Source organism: Odocoileus virginianus, chromosome 27 (assembly GCF_023699985.2).
Source record: "Odocoileus virginianus isolate 20LAN1187 ecotype Illinois chromosome 27, Ovbor_1.2, whole genome shotgun sequence".
Lineage (NCBI taxonomy): Eukaryota > Metazoa > Chordata > Mammalia > Artiodactyla > Cervidae > Odocoileus > Odocoileus virginianus.
The window spans coordinates 4468616-4489360 of NC_069700.1; positions in this window are offsets into that span (position 1 = coordinate 4468616).

Consider the following 20745-nt stretch of genomic DNA (forward strand, 5'->3'; position numbering starts at 1 on the left):
CAGACGTGGCAGAAGGTTGAACAGTCTGAAATGCCCAGGTTCCATCCTAACACTAATACCCTAATAGGTCTCTGAGAGCCTCTTCCTGTCTTGGTCTCTGTCTCCTGGAAGTGCCAATTAGAGAAGAGGAAGGGGGGATCCAGTGACGTGTAGAGTTGGGGTAGTAAGCGTCTCAAGTCAAGTGGTCCCCAGTGGTAACATACTAATGACGCATAGGAGTTGATGCATTCCTAATTCCTTCTCTTGTTGCGTTTTCTTTGTGCTCGGTTGTTTCAGCTGTGTCCAACTCTTTGCAAGCCCAAGGACAGTAGCCTGCCAGTCTCCTGCGTCCACGTGATTTTTCTGCCAAGAGTACTAGAGTGGGTTGCCATCTTCCCCTCCAGGGGATCTTACCGACCCAGGGATGGAACCTGCATCTCCTGCATTGCAGGTGGATTCTTTACCACTGAGCCACAGGGGAAGCCTCATTTTCTTGGGACCGTGTGTTTGGAAAAAAAACTTTTCTGCCAGCGGATGTTTCCGTATCCTAACCGCTTTGCTCTCAGGGGCGTCCTCCTACACCAGCGCTCCGGGGGCTGTCCCGGGGCAGAAGCTGTGGTCTCTGTAGCTGTGGGGACATAGGAGTAGCCTCATTAGCTGAGCCTGCTCTTCTCAGCCACATGCCCTTCATTTCTCCTGACCACAGCCCCAGTAGGTCGCCCATAGATATCGAGCTCTCACCTTCACCGTCGTCACTTCGTTCCCCTCCTGCCCAAGCCTATTACCACCTCTCTGTCATGAGCTAAAGAGAAAAATAAATTATAATTGCTCTCGCCTTCCCAACAGCATGACAGGCTGGCCTATTCGGAAACTGCCTAACTCAGAGAACAGGCTCAGTGAGACGCACGTGTGCAGAGGTGAGAACGGAGAACGCCGCTGGCGTGTGTTACGATGGGGACCCCCGTGACGCTGTCACGGGGCGGACGGACAAAGCAACCACCGGCTAGTGGTTTCCGTGGGACCTGCACACACACACTACTTCACACAGGCCCAGCGGGACCAGGTTTGTTGCTCTTCGTGGACAGACTTGGAGGGCATGATGCTGAGTGGAAGAAAAAGTCGCTCAGAGAAAGATAACGACTGTATGGCATCACTTATATGTAGAACCTAAAAAATGCAACAAGTGAATAAACAAAGCCAAAAGGAAACAGACTTACAGATACAGAGAACAAACGAATTGTTACCCGTGGAGGGAGGGGTAACTTGGTGAGGGAGGCGGAGGAACGATCGGCTGGGTGTAAATCAGGCTCAAGGATGTGTTAGGCAACATGAGGAATACAGCCAAAATTTTGGCAGTAACTGTAAATGGAGAGTAACCTCTAAAATAGTATAAAAATAATTTTTAAAAAAATCATTTGCTCTTCATCCCTTAAAGCAGAGATTAATAGCAGCACGCCTTGATACGATCAATATTATCTCATATGGACAAATATTAAAGGATTACTTCCAAAATTGAAGACATTTCTCGTGTTATTGGTATGTGTCCTTACAAGTAAACAAAACTTTTTTCACACACTCCAACTAAGAAACATATTCAGGCTTAGGGCCATCTATATGCATACTCTACATTTCAAATGTCTGCCCTCAGGAAATTCTCCTAGCCCTTTTGAGTAACTTATCCATAAAATTCCTTTTGCTTTTCTTGTCATTCATTAACAAGCTTCATAAGTGGAGTGACAGTCCTCCTAAATTAAGCACTGTATACTTCAGGCTAATTTTATGTTTTTTATCACAATAGCAGCGCAGTATTAGCAGCCTATTATTTTGTCAGCTTTCTCATTTAGCAAAGCAGCTTCAATTTATTAACAGTGAGGAGTGTGCATGAATCAATACGTTTCATTGGGCAATGTGTCATTTGTTAATCGGATATTGATGAGATTATTGACGCAGAGCTAATTAATCTCCAGCCCAGTGCTAGCCTTCATATGTTTCCTTAATTATGTCCTTCATCTTAGTCTCCTGGCTTGGGCGCCCAGACGCGGAGCTGTAGAGTGAGTGAGGCAAGCTGTCAGAGGTTCTTTTCATACATTTACAATCCCTTGGCAATGAAATTATTTTCCGAGTTGTAAATAGGTATCAAAGAGATATTTAATAACATTTGGCAGCAGATTGATATTGATTGGTGTGGACTGGCTTCAGATCCAGCGGCCATAGAGTTTTGCCTCTGAAGGAGGCTATTAAAAGAGAAAATGCTTAATTAGTGATCAGCAATTGCATGAGTCAGTTGTCATCTGCCCTCTGGAATTTAAAAATTGCTCTCCTACTGACGTTGTTCCTATACCCTTGGTTCAATATTTCAGATAATTTTGTTTTCTTTTTCACTTTAACTGTTTATTGTCACCTTTCTTAGCCATGGACAGCATACATGGGGATAGAAAATTCAGAGAGACCTAAAGCCCTTGTAGTTTTAAAGACTTAATTCAGCCCTAATTAATTCCATTGCCTGCACCTATATGTCCAAGAGCCTAAACAGAAACCCTCTCCCACATCCAAGGCTCTGGCTATTCTGTACCTTTTATAATTATAATTTTTTAAACCTTTCCCCATATCGTTCCTTCTCTCTAAACTGCATTTACTCAACTTGTGTACTTGGCAAACTCCTGGACATTGTTTGAGACTCTATTCAGATATTAAGTCCTTGTTGATGTCATTCTCCAGGTGGATAAACATTTCTTGCTACATGCCTCCTGCCCTCATTGTATGAACACAGTAATCATAGCACTCACAATATTACTGTATCTGTAGGTTTTTGTGTATCTCATCCTTGCTTATTGATGACCAAAAATCAGTGGACAAATGGTCAATAACCCCAGGTGGTCTACGACCATCGTTGTCTTCTTGTCTTGTAGCAGTTGTGCCCCTCAACCCTAGCCAACCACAGTTTGATGTCTAAAATAACGCATGTCCTTCAATAAAAGACAATTCACTGTGCAGCAGGTGCTCCCATTGCTTCGTGCTCGGTTTCATTCCTTCCCTTTGCTGATCTTGACCCCTTTATAATTGGCAGATTCTCTGTGCCCATCTACTACTCTGACCTCACTATTATTCCAAATACTTTCCTTTTATCAAGATGTATCACCAATTGGTTAATTTCCTCCATTTAAAAAAAAATGTGACTATCACAAGCTCCTAGTTTTCCTTTTACAGGGAGTAGGCAGAGTATATAAAACATTAAGAAAAAAACACACACATGAAACGCCATCTAGGTGTTCATTCTGGTTCATCTGGACCCAAGCAAGGACAACAAATCCATCTAATCAGAATCAGCTCTGTAATTCCAAAGATGACAAAGTCAGAGACTGAACTCAAGGAAAAAAACAATCACAGATCTATTGTCTCCAAGACTTTCCCAAACCCCAGTGAGATAATCACTACAAATGACCTACGAACTTACCTGTGGGTTACTGACCCTAGATCTAGAAGCAAGCCTGGCATCTATTCTCAGCTAACACTATGAAGAGGACACACAGAAAGTAAAATAGTTGATAATAATATGGTAAATCTAGAAATGGTACATAGTAGAGATGTATCTAATTCAAATCACAACCTTTCTATTTACTATAATAGGGAAGAAAATAGGATTTTATGCTGTGATTCATGCACCCAAGTAAGTAGAGGGAAATAGAGTTTCAATAATAAAATCAAATATTAAACCAAGTCTAGATATACAGACTAAAGACCAAACTCTCCAGTGATACTTAACCATCTGTTTCATTTTGGTGTTCAAATATACAAATAATACTGAAAAAACATTTACAGATTTAGTCTTTACCTAAAAGCATTGAGGGCTTCCCTTGTGGCTCAGCTGGTAAAGAATCCGCCTGCAATGCAGGAGACCTAGTTTCAGTCCCTGGGTTGGGAGATCCCCTGGAGAAGGGAAAGGCTACCCACTCCAGTATTCTGGCCTGGAGATTTCCGTGGGCTGTATAGTTCATGGGGTTGCAAAGAGTCAGACTTTACTGAGCGACTTTCATTCACTTTGAAAGCATTGATACAGTGGAACAAAACAAAGAAGAGCAAGAAACATGTTGTGGGTAATAGGAATTTAGTTGGCAGTTGCACTATAGGGACTAGGCTGACTAAGAATGGACTAGGTAATTTTTACAGACCCAATAACTCATGAAAAACCCTTGGAATGTCTTCTTCATAGAAAAATGAAGAATAATTTTTCATTAAACCAATCCTAGATATGAATATAAGTGAAGACAAACAAAGAATGGCAAGATTTACTTAGATCAGCATTGTCCAATGGAAACAAAATGCAACTTTAAATTTTCTAATAGTCACTTCTTTTCAAAGTAAAAAGAAATAGGTCAGAGGTCAGAATTATTTTAATAATGTATTTAATTTACCAAATATTTCCAAAGCATTATTATTTTAGAATGTAACAAGTATTAAAAAATAGCAAACTATTTAATTTATTTTGTACAAAAGTCTTCAAAATCACATTTTAATTTTCATAGAAAATTCTTGAACAATATTTAGATTTCATAACATTTATAGTTGAAAAGTCACATTGTTCCAAACATTCTTAATAGTTTTCCAATAACTGAATCAACCATCCCCCCCAGTCAAAAATAGTTGTTTTTAAAATAACGTTTGTATACACATTAACAAAACTGGCTGGTTCATCTCATTTAAAAGACTTATTTGACTTCATCCAAAAGCACATTAATTTCAAAATTATGTCTATACAAGTTAAGTAAACCCACTAATGCTTGTGCCAACTCAGTATTATTAACGTTGAATTCAAAAGGATAGTATAGAAACTGAAAAGAAACTTTGTCAATATTAGCAAAGCTTCCTTCAAATTTTTTGTAATTTCAAGAGCCAATGTACATAATGCTGTTGATTACAGTTAAAATATTCTGCATGTTGATTCTTGTATGATCATTATTATTGATTGTAAAGTCATTATTATTGATTTCAACATAAATTCTTACGCCCACCTACCAAAGTCACAAATAAGATTTCCTTTCTTTGAAGCTTCAAATTTGGCTCATTTATATGCTGTGTGTTTTTGGAGAGAAATTATAAATCACGTTGTTATTTTTGCCTTTGATTATTGAACATTGAATATATTGAGCGTTCTTTATGTTGGAGTTAACAGCACAGTAAACCTTTGTAAAACTCTTCTATGATCCCACCAGTGAGCAATGACAAGAACATAGATCATCAAATTCTTTTCTTTTATTTATTTCAACATTTCTATAAGCTGGTGATAATTAATGTCATTTTCACACCTCTGTGGAATAATGTTAATAACCATATCCACAGTATTTTTCATAGAATCTGCTTCAGAAAACCCCGCACAAATATTTCCAATCTGTATTATACAATGGAACAAAGAAATAAGAGAAGCATCAGTCTTTTGTTGCAAAATTTCAGCAAAACTTGATTTGCTGTCTAACATAACTGGAACCATGTCCATTATTTAAAAAACTAAAATTTGTATATCTAGCTGAAATTCTTTGGTAGATGTAGGATGCAAAGATATTTGCACCATTGGTTCAATTTTTTAAGCCATGAATTGGCAACAGTTCTTCATAAACTTCAAAGTCCTTTGAGAAAAAAAATGTACCATAGGCATTGAGAGGACAGTGTCTTATATCTTGCAATTCATCTAAAGCTTAAAAATAGTATTTGAAATTTATAAAATTTTGAGTACATTGATCTCTGATATTGTTAGTAAGGTCTTTTATTCTACAGGAAATATATGATAGTTTAACCAAAGACTTTTTACTTTGTATGAAATATAGTTTAGTCTAATCCTCATAATTTTCTCACAAAATTGCCAGAACTTAAATCATTTCTTTTATCATCTCTCCAGCTAAAAATGGAGGTTTTTCTGTGTGTGTGTATACGAATTCACACTCTTGAAACTAGTCAATTTTACAAGCTCAGATTCTATTAGAAATCGCTTAAAAATAGGTTTTTTGGACATTCAGTTTTGCTTTCAGGCATCTCATTTCATTGATTCCTTTTGACTGTTGAGAGGAAACTTATCAAATTCACTATGAATTCCAGAAAATACCTCTTTACATTGTCAACTTGATCATCTTAAAACTCTGTGTACGTGGTAAACAAGCCATGTCTCTGACGCGCTTTGCTGCAGTAAATTGCATTTGCCATTCTTAATGAAATCTGTGACACCTTCTTCTCCCCTCTTCTTTCATTTCCTGTTCCAGTTCTCCTGTAGCTCCACTCAATTCTGCATCAAGGGCGTGTCTTTGTCTTGAACCTTTTAATCTGCCCATGCGTAACTTTTAACTCCGTGTGCTAAGTCACCCAGTCGTGTCAGATCTTGCGACCCCATAGACTGTAATCTTCCAGGCTCCTGTGTCCATGGGATTTTCCAGGCAAGAATACTGGAGTGGGTTGCCATTTCCTTCTCCAGGGGATCTTCCTGACCCAGAGATTGAACCTGTGACTCCTGTGTCTCCTGCATTGCAGGCAGATTCTTTACTGACTGAGCTACAAGGGAAGTCCAACTTTTAACTATAATATCCTTTATTAAGAGATAATTAAAATAATAAGTACATTAATGTGATTATCAGTTAAAATTTACATCATTATCACTGTAATTCATGCAATCTTCATAAAATCGTCAAATATATACATTGCAGTGTTACTTTTGTAAATTAAAAAATATTTCAAACTAAGTCAATCCATTTACACCAACTAGATCAATAGTGTATTTCTATATTATACTAGCAACAATACATATGCCAAAAATGTTCTCTAGAATACAACAGTGATATCAACAATTGAGAAGAAATGTAATCTTACAAAGGAAAGGAAGTTGTGTTTAGCAGAAAATACTCTATACTGCTTCGGGTTTTTAAACTAAGTTAAAATAAGCCAAAATAAATAAATTTATAAACAAATTTAAAATTATAAATAAATAAATAAAATTAAATAAAACTTAAACTCATTCGTGCTTGTCACATTGCAGGCATTCAATACTCACAGGTGCATCCAAGTGAGAAGGAGGAAGGAAAGAAGAAAGGAAGGAGGGGAGGAAGGGAAGAAGGGCAGGAAGCCTTAAACACCAAGAGTAGTTAGGTTAAAGCAAATTCCTGCACTCAAATGCACATGTGAATTAGGTTTAGAATATATAATAATGTCATATCTCAAAGAGACATAATTTTTATTTGTTACCAAGTTAAAAATAATTGTCCACAATTTTTAAATCATTCATATAACACCAGGAGCTAACTAGCTATAATATCAGTATCTTTAACACTGTCAATTTTTCCACAAAATGCACATTTTATTTTATTTTTTACTTTTTGGCCACACCCGATGCCTAAGGTAGGGATCAAATTCATGCCCCCTGCACTGGAAGGAAGAGTCTCAACCACTGGACTGCCAGGGAAGTCCCACAAAGTATGCCTTTAAAACCTTCGTGAAAGTTGCTAGATCTTAACAAGCTACTTGACAATGGTAATTGGTAATCTCATCAATTGATCCAATTCTTTTGGAAGTCTCTCAGGAAGCTCCATATAATGTATCCAAAGCGTAAGTCATTAATCACTCCTTCCTCTTCAAATCACCCTGTTCCTCTTCATGCATGCTTTTTACCAAGTATCTAGCATAGGATGCATATTAGGACTCAGTAAGTAGTGGTAGAATAATTAAATATATGAACTTAATGAATTTAATAGCATTTGTAAGCTGAAGTTCTTAAATGGTTCTATAAGTTGATAAACTCAAATTTTATATAAAGTCTTAAGTATATACAAGAAGTAACAGCCTGTCATCTTAAATTTATAATGGAGAGGAAGTAAGCAGACTATAAAAATAAATTCCATAGTAAACCAGGATATCTGACATCAACAACTGCATACCACACTGTAACAGCAAGCCAACCAGATAGAGCTTTCAAACACCATTATCTTGGACTATATATTGCTACAAAATCAGATCATCATTTGCTTTTACATGAAGAGTGTTTTACAGCTCCATTGAGGAATAACTAAGAAGGGACCCATGATTTCTGTGTTTGAGGTAATCAGCAGTGCTTGTTTAAATTTGGCTTAAAGTTTATAAACATAGACTTGGTATTAACTTGACTCAAACCTCTTAATAAGGTGTGTGTAAGATACAAGAAAAGAAGAAAATAGTAGTGTTTCTTTCGAGGATAATGAAATATTACCCTATCTTTTATCCCCATTTCAAGCTACAGTCTGCAATCGATGAAATCAGTATGAGTTCATCTCAATGAACTGAACCACAAGTTCCCTTTCTTTGGTACATTAAATTTTTAGTGCCTCCAATTATATCTGGGCATTAGATTCTCCCTAAATTTTGTGGGATGAGTAGGACAAACATACATAACCTCATTAGTCTAAAGAAGAAATGAAGGCAAGAAATTTCAGATGACCAGCTTAAGTCATAAAAGTAGATGGACAGGGATTTGAAGAACTCAGACCTCCTTTGTCCAAACCCACGCCTCTCTCCTCTGAACTCTGTGTACAGTGTAGTCTAATATTGACAGATTCAGTAGAAACACAGGGAGACGTTCTTTATCCAAACTAAAGAAAGATCAGGACAGAATGTAGACCTAGAGAAAAATACTGGTGTTTTTGAGTTGCTCGGAAATAGAGCACTAGAAGGTGAAAAAACAGTTCTCAGAAAAAGAAAATCCCAAACAGTTCCATTTGCTGGTAGCACCTTGGAACTTTTCAGCATTTAGCAGCACAGAAAAGGGAAGGAAAGCATGACATGACCTAAATGAAATGGCTTCACTTAATGAATTTAGACAAGCCATATTTCCTCAAAGCATTCCATTAACCGTGTTTTGTCCCTCTGCTTATGTAAAAATATCATATTATATAAGTGCCTGTGTTTGGACATGTAGATAATTAAAGTAGAGGTTTAATGTCCATTTGGCTTTACAAAGTTATGACATTTCCTATACAAAGTCAGGAGTTTGTTTCCCCCCTAATTCATTTGATAACTTGCATTGATGGTAATATGAGTTGTGTGTTTTAAGATATTATTTGTTTAGCCCAGGGGTAATGTAAATTCTGAAATTTAAAAGCTACAACTCTAACGATCTGAATAATAACAGTCTAGATTTATACGTGGTCAAGTTAATGCCTTTTATATTTTGTTTTCTCTACACTTTTGACGAGAGCATGAAAAAAAAATCCAAAGAACAGACCTCCAACACACAATTTTATGTATACAACGTCTGCCCCCAGCGCCTCACGCGTTTTTCTCTTTCCTACCACCAAATCCATCCTGTCTATCCAGCGTTTGAAAGTAGTTTTCTATTTTACATTTTCTTAATTCTAATTAAACAAATCTTAATCTTGACTTTAATGGTTGCAATTATGATACTTCATTATGTTAAATGTTAGTTGCAACATAAGAATAAATTGTATAAACAGTTTAGCTGCAATTGCATGGTGTCTAACTGTACATTACTCATTAACAAGATGTGGGTAGCAGCAATTATAACATTTCCTCCTAATGTCCCCATTTATTGAGTCACAGCAGCAAGCCCCCTTTCCACAACACACACTGATTAACGATAGCAGCTTTTGTGCTCATGGAAAACAGGCACTATAACCCGCTGTGTGTCTCCAACTCAGATCGATGCAAGTACACATTAGCTCTTAGCCTCACAGGCCGGAGTTCTTGAAGGTCAAAATAGCCATCAGCGTCACTGTAGGGTATAAAAATCATTTCACAAACTGTGAACAAAAACAACACAACTTGCTTTGCAGTTTGATTATTGTTTATAGATACAGCAAGCCAAGAATTAAAGCATAGCCTTGGGGCAGCATAATTATTTACAGCTGAAGACTCATATCACTATTAGCGTTTCCCTAATTGCTTGAAGTTATATCAATGTTAGTTGATTTAACACATTTTTTTATAACATGCATGGAAATTGTTTCCTCTGCATATGGAGTGTCGGTTTAACTGTTAGATGGTTTCTTAATTTATCAAGATTTTTTTTTTCCTTCTCCTTTTTCTTCTTCTTCTAATTGTTCACTTTTCTTTGAGGGAAGATTTCCTCTTAGCTGTACAGAGAGAAGAGCTGAAGCTGAACTTCAATTTATCTACTGTATCTTAAAGCTGACAATGCTGGAATGATTTTGTTTTGCTATCATTAAAAACTGAATCCATAGAGCCACAACATCTTCAATTAGAAAATGACTCATACTTTCCTGCAGGTGATTTGTACGCATCTTTTTTTCATGAATATCTAACCTGGCATAAGGATTAACATGAAGAGCAGAGCCATGTATCTCAAGGAAGTCTTTAAGAATATTGAAGTCGTGAAACTTTTCATATATTGTAAAATCTCAAAATCTGGGTCAGCCTGCCAAGTTTTTAAAAGACACGAAAGGAAAATAAACCTAATTGTGTAGCTATAATATGGATGAAAACCTTCAGTAACAGTGGCAGAAGAAAAAGAAAAGAGAAGCATTCAGGTATATGGTTGTGGATGGAGTCTGGAATTTGGAAAGCTTTAAAGGAAGTTCTATTCTTTTATTTATTTATTTATTTATTGATGTTTTTTACCTGTATATTCTTTCTTTTTTGCAATATATTTTCTACCTATAGGTGGTGACACTTGTACCTTTGAACTGTTTCTTGATTGTGACTAGGAACTAATGAGCTGCTGCAAGATAGGGACCAGAGTGCCATGGGTTTTCAAGACCAGAAGAGATCTTAGCAACCAAGCAGTCAATCCCGACATACGGCATCCTACAGTTGAGGGAACTAAGGCCCCAAAGGATTAAGCTAAATGCCTAGGATCACATCACTAGTTAGTGATAGAGCTGGGAAAATAAAGAAGAAACTTGATTTAGAAATAATAAACAGGGACAAACTTGCAAAATATCACTTAAAACACTATTTGCACCAAGCAAAATAATCCCAATAAATTATATGTATTTAAGCCCAAATCCTATCATTTTTTTTTTCTTGCTTCACAATAAATGGCTCTCTACAATATTATGATTAAAAGAGCTGAAGTCTTTTATTTGAGAAAATGTAAATGTTTATGAAAATGCTTCCCAAAGGGAAATATCAATTTAATGGCTAATGTATGTTTTTACAAAATTGATCATCACTTGCAAATATGAAACTACTTGAGAATATCTGAGAAGATTGCTAATGGAGCATATTGTTTAGAAGTATGTGAAAGCAAATACCAAAGACTTTGATTCTGGGTCATGGAGGTTACCCAGAGATCTTATGAAATTTAAGCTGTGATTGTTAACCTGCTAAAAGTTACCACATTACTTAACACTTGTGATCTTATCTAGGAGCCATATGGTAGAAATATTTCCAAAGATTTCTCAGGACAATTTTGTTTTATCAAAGGGAATATTATTTAACAGTTCTCTGTACTTGATGAGCCTTTAGCAAAACCCTTGCTGCTGCCTGGAAGAAATAGAAAACTTTAAAATGATATTTCAGATTAATTTAATTTAGATTTTCTTTGAACAAATTGCAGTCTCTATAGCAACTCTGGGGGGTTGCTTCTGGGGTCTGAAGCTGCCTCAGTCCCAGCTGCCACATGAAAAAGATACTGGGAAAATGGAAAGAAAGTGAGATTTAGAGAGTGATTTGCAAAACCCAGCATCACGGATAAGTAATGATAGAGTCATCTGCTTTCCTGAGAGTTTAAAAATGCTTTTCCTTCTATAGATAGAAATGATCTCAGGGTGGATTAAGTCAACATCAAAATACACTGATTTTTTTAAAGTATCTTTTGCTATATAATACTTATGCTTTACATTTTTTCTCTGTGTTTAGGAAGACTATAAAGCAATCAAAACTAATTAGATGGAGAAATAAATAAAAGTAGTAAGCAAAATTAAGCAGTTTTTAAGTTAGCAATCTCACTAAATACTGAGTTAAAATGTTTTCTTCTAAATATACATCCATATTTTTCACAAAATAGCAAATTGATCCCCTCTTTTGTCTTTCACAGTCATCCAATTTGATTTTGCTCCTTCAGTGCCAAGTTTCACTTGTACAAATTATACACCTTAACTTTCACCTTTAGGTTTGGGGTGAAATGACTCCTTTTTGTTTGCCGTCTGCTACTGTCTTTGCTTTATACCAATATACATGTTTATTAGGTAGTAAACGTGTTTATATTTACTGTATCCTGATATAGTAGGATGAAGTACAATGTTACTTAATTTAGCAGCTACAAGATTACATTCTTCCCCAAAAATGGTGGTTAAAATAACTTTTAGCTGCAACAAAGGTTTGATTGTGGTAGGCACTGAGGAGTTGGAAAATGACTATTCTGCGGGTCCCAACTTTCATTAAAAATGTCTCTTTTATTGAACTCAAGGTAGAAAAAAATTTATCCTGCCGTCCATTGCGTAGATTCAAATTCCTTCAGACCTAGAAGATACATATTTACTTTTTAAACTGTGCTGAAACAACTATCATCAAACAGTGGTTTCATAGATGACAGCCTCTACCTCATAGGAACAAAAAAGGACTAGGTTTTCCTTCATTCCCTTTTGCATTTCAATCTAGGTCTGCTGTTCTCAGGGCTCGCTTTGGAAGGACTGCAGAGGGGCTGGTGGGAGGGTGGGAACAAGCCTTGGAATCTTCTAGGTTACAACATATGCCAGGCAGATAACATCTGCAGATAATGACGGGGCAGGGGTGAAAGGTGGAAAGGCTAGGCTGTGGAAGAGTGCCGACGCATGGGGACGAGGCAGCTTTCTGGCAAGTGCTTTGCGGCAGACACTGTTTCCCACTGAGTCACTCCTTTGCAGCTCACCATTTAACCTGCGCAGCGCGGGGATGTATTGGACCTCCAGCCGCTGGAAGCTGTTTACCTTCTCTTTCCACGCGCAGGAAGAGGGACCCCGAAGGCAGTGACAGGGGATGTCTGAGCGATCTGATCTGTGATGGGGAACACGTCTACTGCTTTGCACAGTTTTTGTTCTCTTCTCCTAACTGGAGCTGCGCGCCTGACTGAAGTGAGAGAAAGCTAACACAGTCAATGGAAACTGCTGTCAGGAGAAGCTAGATGAGTCAGTCCTTATAGCCAGAGAGAATTTCAGATAACAGCTGAAGCATGACCACTCCGATCACATCCCGGTGTTTATGTATACACAGGAACAATGAGGTGGCCTGGCAATTACTGGAAATACATTCCTCAAGCTTTCAGCCCATGCCAGGCTGAAAATTGTGGTCAGCACATGTGGGAGAAGCAATATCTACTCGGAATTCGCCGCAGCAATTGTAATTAAACCGCACATTTTGTCTCTTTCTCCTTGCTGAGTGTGTAGCTCTTTAAACCCCTGTGAACGTGTCAGACCAGGCGACTGGAATTCTCTCAGGTCGAATCTTTTCAGTTCTATCTGTGGAATCAAGCCATCGGGAGCAAATACTGTCACACCTGCTGTCCTGACCCTGACGGCGATGCTTGTCGTTCAGTTGCTCAGTCCTGTGTGTCTCTGGCGTGACCTCATAGACTGTAGCCCACCGGGCTTCTCTGTCCATGGCATTTCCCAGGCAAGAATACCGGAGTGGGCTGCCATTTCCTTCTTCAGGGGATCTTCCCCACCCAGGGATCGAACTGGCGTTTCCTGCACTGCAGGCAGAATCTTTATCACTGAGCCACCTGGGAACCCCTGACCTAGATGGTAACTCGATACAAGGTCACACCCATCTTTCCTGAGCTCGTATTTGAGACTTCAAATGTTTGCAAGCCTACAATTTAGACAAGTGAAAAAACAGGATTCATAAAAAAAAAAAAAAAGAGTAGGAAAGTTAGCTATTGGCAATAACTGCAAATTAAGACACAGATCCATTTTTTTATGTACTAACTTTGCATATTCAGTGCTGACGTGCAGTGTCTACACTGGTGTGGAAAAACAGGTCTGACTTATTAATAAAAATAACAGACCTTAAGAGGATCTGACCTCAAGCTGCCTGATTTCACATCCTGCGGGTTGAGTAACCTTGAGCAAGTTGCTTAACCTCACAGCACCTCAGTTTCCTCAACAGAAAATGAGGACAAGGATTCTGTCTGCTTCACTGTGTCACAGTGAGGGCTAAATTTTAAAGTGTAGAATAAAGTATTTAGTAGAGCCTGTCATTCCATACACTCCAGCTATTATGTCCATTAACACTGTCATTTTGCACACATTACCTCATAGACTTCTCAAGCATAACTCAAGCTGTATTATGGCTGAAACCACATCAGAATATGTCCATGGCTATGAACCAAAAGGGGAGGAAAAGTCACATAATTAGAAATACTAGACTTTCCTGGCAGTCCAGTATTTAAGACCATATTTCGACTGCAAGGGGTGCGGGTTCAGTACCCAGTCGGGAAGTTCCACGTCCTGTGAGGTGTGGCCAAAAAAATTAAAACTCGAGGTTAAAAAGTGACAAGGACATTTTTCTGTTTTTCCCAAAAAAGTTTTTTTTTTTACATTATTATATCATTGACAAGGGGGAGACAAAAGTATATATGTGATTCATGTTGCTAAACATTTGCTGTAAGAATTTTGTTTCCTGATTAATTATATAAGAAAGGGGAATAAATGGCTTTAGAGATAACAACTTGGGAGAACAAGGAGCATGGAAAACACCATAACCTCCCTGACAATGAAAAATAAAAATATCAAACAGATCCTACCAATTAGAGATTTGATCTGATTGACAAAGTCACCTTTTAAGGCGCAAATAACCATTAGCAGATATTGCCTGTTAGTTACTAGCAGGTTAGTATGAATTATTTAAACCTCACAGGTCAGCATCTAGCTAAAATTAGAGGTTTTCAACTGATAACATTCTTGAAATAGGAATAAAAAAAGAATTTGTCAGAGATCCCCGAGACTAGAAGAGTAGCAGCCTTGTTTAAAAAAAAAGAAGAAGAATTTTAGACAGCTAGGAATCTCCGCAAGTGCTATGCTATTGACTTCAGTGAGTCATCACAAATACATGTACCTCTTGCCTATGGAACAATACGAAGACATGCTTCTACTTTCATATGAGCCTCTTCAAGGCTGTCCTCCAATTATTAATGTACACTCCAATGATTAATCACACACTCTTCTTGTTGTTCCCTAAAAACATTTCCCTCAACAGTGCTGAGCATCTCTTGCGCCAGGGAGTATCAGGGGGCTTAGAAAGACTGCAGCATGGCCCCTAACCTCAGGGCTAGCCATGTTATGAGGTCCCAGAAGTTCTGCAGACACATGGGAACAGAGTCCAGCATATGTACTGGATTAGTCGCTCAGTCATGTCCAACTCTTCGCCACTCCATGGACTGTAGCCTCCAAGGCTCCTCTGTTCATGGGGATTCTCCAGGCTAGAATACTGGGGTGGGCTGCCATGCCCTCCTCCAGGGGATCTTCCCAATCCAGGGGTCAAACACAGGTCTCCAGCACTGCAGGCGGATTCTTTACCATCTGAGTCACCAGGGAAGCCCAGAACCCATCATAACAAGTTCTAATTTCTTTTCTGCTGCCTGATGTCTGAACACCCAGTGTTAATGTTTTGCATGATCGTAAAACTCAGTTGAGGCTAATTAATTTTTTTTCCCAACTAGGCATTTTCTTTTACTTTAGTTTCCTGAATTATCAATGGCAGATATTTTTAAAATTAGTTTCCATGTTTTAAAAAGGTAAAAAAATAATGAAGAACTATTGAGATTTCTGGTTATGGAAATTTTCCATAAGTAATGCTCCCAGAGTAATGAACTCTAGAAATACCAGTAGACTCTAATTAAGCATGACACAACAATGGAAATTAAAAATGAGGAGGGGGGACTCACAAATCTGGCCCTCAGGGGGTTACTGCTGCCGCTCGATCACTCACTCATGTCCGACTCTTTGCGACCCCATGGACTGTAGCCCGCTAGGCTCCTCTGTCCATGGGATTCTCCAGGCAAGAATACTGGAGTGGGTTGCCATGCCCTCCTCCAAGGGATCTTCTCAACCCAGGGATCGAATCCACATCTCTTCCATCTCCTGCCTTGGCAGGTGGATTCTTTACCACTAGTGCCTCCTGGGAAGCCCCCTAAGGTGGTTGCCCACATTTCATCTTGAGAGTGAAAAATGAAGGTTTTTCTTAACTAACGCGTTTTTAGCTTGGGCATTTCCTGTCAGTACGTTAGCTTCTCAAAAGTTTCCATTATATTTCTTTCTCTCTGATATACACAGAAATGTAGCTGTCTGTGGGAATACATATCATCTGTCATCTATGGCTATCAGTAGTCACAGAAATTTCGGTTTTCATCTCTTCTGGTTATGATGCACTTTCACATTTAGCTGCAAGCCTCTTATCATTTAAGCTGGATTCAGATACTATAAGACAATGATAGCCATTAACTATTACTTTAACAATATCTGAGACACAGCTATGCGCCCTCTAACTTGCTGGTATCAAAAACTGCAACATCCAGGGCAACCCTTTTCATCTTTATTCAGTATTCCACCACTTTGCTCAGCTTCACCAAACATATAAAATGTCACCAGAGTTTCATCTTTCCAGCCATAAAACCAGAATGTTTTTGGATTCACACTGCTGTCTCATTCTGGCAGCTGTGTGTGTGAATGTGTCAAATCCTACTTAAAAAAAATAAATAATTCTCAACCCTTCTAGATTCATCTCTTTATCATTTAAGTTCTTCAAGGACATGCTATCTCCCACCTTCTCTGGGTGTCTCTTTTCTGGGTTGGCTTTCTTCCTGCGGTTGGTAGGTATCTCTGAGCAGATGGAGCTCATCACTGCTTTCTTATTAGCACATTCTACATGGCTAAAGGGACCAGACCTTGTTTCATTTGCAGTTCAGTTCAGTTCAGTCACTCAGTCATGTCCGACTCTTTGCAACTCCATGAACCGCAGCACGTCAGGCCTCCCTGTCCATCACCAACTCCTGGAGTTTACCCAAACCCATGTCCATTGTGTCAGTGATGCCATCCAACCATCTCATCCTCTGTCGTCCCCTTATCCTCCTGCCCTTAATCTTTCCCAGCATCAGGGTCTTTTCAAATGAGTCAGCTCTTTGCATCAGGTGGCCAAAGTATTGGAGTTTCAGCTTCAACATCAGTCCTTCCAATGAACACCCAGGACTGATCTCCTTCAGGATGGACTGGTTGGATCTCCTTGCAGTCCAAGGGACTCTCAAGAGTCTTCTCCAACACCACAGTTCAGAAGCATCAATTTTTTGGTGCTCAGCTTTCTTTATAGTCCAACTCTCACATCCATACATGACCACTGGAAAAATCATAGCCTTGACTAGATGTTCCTTTGTTGGCAAAGTAATGTCTCTGCTTTTTAATATGCTGTCTAGGTTGGTCATAACTTTCCTTCCAAGGAGCAAAAGTCTTTTAATTTTGTGGCTGCAATCACCACCTGCAGTGATTTTGGAGCCCAGAAAAATAAAGTCAGCCACTGTTTCCACTGTTTCCTCATCTATTTGCCATGAAGTGATGGGACCGGATGCCATGATCTTAGTTTTCTGAATGTTGAGCTTTAAGCCAACTTTTTCACTCTCCTCTTTCACTTTCATCAAGAGGCTCTTTAGTTCTTCACTTTCTGCCATAAGGGTGGTATCATCTGCATATCCGAGGTTATTGATATTTCTCCCGGCAATCACTGCTTCAACAATAAATGTTCATTAGCTTTCAATGAAATGCTGAATGACTCAATGAAAGAAAAAAAATAATTGCACCCCTTCTCTTGGAGAACATCAGTATGCAAACTAGTTTTCAAGCATCCTTAAAAACTACCGTGGTTGTAGCTTTGAGTGTAATAGCAATAGAGTAATTTAGGAACTGGGAGAGTAGAGTCTCCTGTGGATGACAAAGAATACCGAGTGCACTGTTTCACTTACACATTACTCTCATAACCCTTTGTACATTTTTTGTGTTTGTGTTTCTTACGACATTTAAACATTGGATCATGGTGCCCAATCCCCCCAGGTCTTGTCTCAGGTTGGGCTTCACACTTAGCATGCTCTCCAGACCCCATTTAGCCAGTTTTTTTGTTTCCATCGTTCAAACAACTTCTGAAATCCTATTTCCTCCATCAAGCTTCTGACTAATTGGAAAAGAGGCAGCAATTTCCCCTAGAAGGCAGTTCCTACCCCCATCCCTCCACAGAAGTCCATGCCGAGGGCCAGATTCCTCTAGGCACTGAAGCATCACTCTGAAGATTTGCTTTATACGGAGCTCTGTCTATAGAGGTCCACTCAGAGACTAGACAGAACTGTGAGCAGTACCTTGAATTTTCCCTGATCAAATGGGATCTTAATAAATGCTTTAAAGGAAAATGAGACATCAAAAAATTTCAAATTGCAAATGTCTTCTTTAGCTCCACTGCAATGAGAGTCAATGATTCAGTAATAGGATTTTCACCATGAAATCCTTTTGATGCTCTTGTCTGCTACTACTGTTGATCAGACACAGTGGATCTTCTTGCCAGTAGCGCTGTCTAGAGCCATTAATTTGTAAAGTATGGGGAGACCAAGACAAGAGTGAAATTGTTAGCCACTCAGTCATGCCCAACTCTTTGAGACCCTATGGACTATAGCTCACCAGGCTCCTATGTCCATGGGGTTCTCCAGGCAAGAATACTGGAGTGGGTGGCCATTTCTTTCTCCAGGGGATCTTGAACCTGGGTCTCCCACATTACAGGTGGATTCTTCACTGTCTGAGCCACAGATGCCATTAATTTCTAAAGCATGGGGAGATCCAGGACAATAGAGGTTGGTCTTATACCAAAACATGAAGTTTCACTCTCTCCCAATATACGCACTTTTTATTCATATTTCACAAATGAGGAGATTCTGACAGCTAATCCAGATAAAAAATTTTGCATTTGATCAAATGGCAGATCCCAGGCCCAAAGCAATCCCCCTCCAGCAGTCAGCCTTTCAACCTGGGCACGCCATCTCACCTCACAGAAGCATATTAGGGTGAAATTCATGAGGAAGAATTTGTCTAGGTCACATAACGGCTCCTATTTAGTCTTTGATTTCTGACACTGGAATCACCCAGCTTCAATACTGCTCTGAAGACTCTAAAGTCGTAGAGCCTTTTATCTGTTCAAACTATAATCGGATTCGGAAAAAGACTGACATAGTAGATCTCAACATCTTTTCAACACCTTTCCTGAGGACACGCCTTTTTTTTTTTTTTTAACAAGATGCCATTATTCTGTACATCTACAAATGCATACCACTGACATGCATTGATACGCTGTGTGAATGCTTCTTTGATCCTGTGCAAAGTGCTATAGTAACCAGAAAGCAAAAGGAAAATGAGTGGAGGGAAGCCCTGAGGAATAGTGCTTTATAAATCAGAATTTCCATGCAATTTACAGATGAGCTCATTGGGTACCATGTTAGAATATGAATGCATAACAACAAAAGTATCAGAGCTCATCATTTTTATAACAAAAATGTGCTATGCAAAGCATTTATCTACATGTAACCTGTTGGGACTTCCCTTGTGGTCCAGTGGCTAAGACATCTCACTCCCCAAGTAGGGGGCCCAGGTTCAATCCCTGGTCAGAGAACTTGATCCTGTATGCCACAACTAAGACCCAGTGCAGCCAAATAAGTAAATAAATAATTTTTAATAAATAAAATAAATGTCATATGTTGATATCTCCTACTTCTTTGGACAAACTGAAGCAGTTACTCCCTTCATTTAAATCACTCCTTAATCATGTATTGGACTTCCCTAGTGGCTTAGTAATGAAGAATCTGCCTGCCCATGCAGAAGACTAGAGTTCCACCTGTGGGTCAGGAAGATCCCCTGAAAGAGGAAATAGCAACCCACTCCAATATTCTTGCCTGGAAACGCTCATGGACAGAGGAGCTTGGAGGACTACAGTCCACGGGGTCGCCAAAGAGTCAGACACAGCTTAGTGACTAAAAAACAAGAATCATGTATTACATGCCATGTTTGCAACTATATTCCAGGCTGTTTGATGAGTGCCATTAAACCCAGTAATACACCAAAGACAAGTTCTACAACTTCTAGAAGAGTCTAAAAGGGAAACAAGGAGAGGAGCCAACATTTGACATCATTTGGTTCTAAAAATAAAATGTCTATCCTTCATTAAATGCTTGATTGGATTTAATGAACTTCTCTGTTTGTTTTGTACCAGCCACAATAACTTGTTTTTGTTATATTAGCTTTATTGAAATAAAATTCACATAGCATACAGATCAGCCATTTCAAGTGTACTCTTCTGTGGATTTTAGAATAACCACAAGGTTGTATACAACTGCAGTAACTTTTTTATCTGGCTATTTTAGAAATTTATGAAGTTGATATCAGTATACATTGAAATCTTAGGGAATTCATTTAAAGCATGTTAAGGTTTAATTATGTATGCCAACCTTTTTGCTCCTTTTTTACATTTTTAGAAAAAAAACATATCATGAAGAAAATATGAATTTAGCATGTTCAGTTAGACTAATCATTGCTAGCATTTATAAAGAATAGACAATTTAGCATGTTAAACACTTTACATGCATTATCTCATTTCATCATCAGAACAGCTCTATCTGATAAATACTGTGGTTAGCCCCATTTTATAAAAAATTAGGAGAACCAAGCTCAAGTTGCTTGGCCCAGGTGAACTAGAAGGAGGTAGAAACAGAACCACCCACATTTATATAATCCTACCTACCAAGCCCATACTTCCTTGTCCCATTTTTTTTTTTTTTTTGCCTCT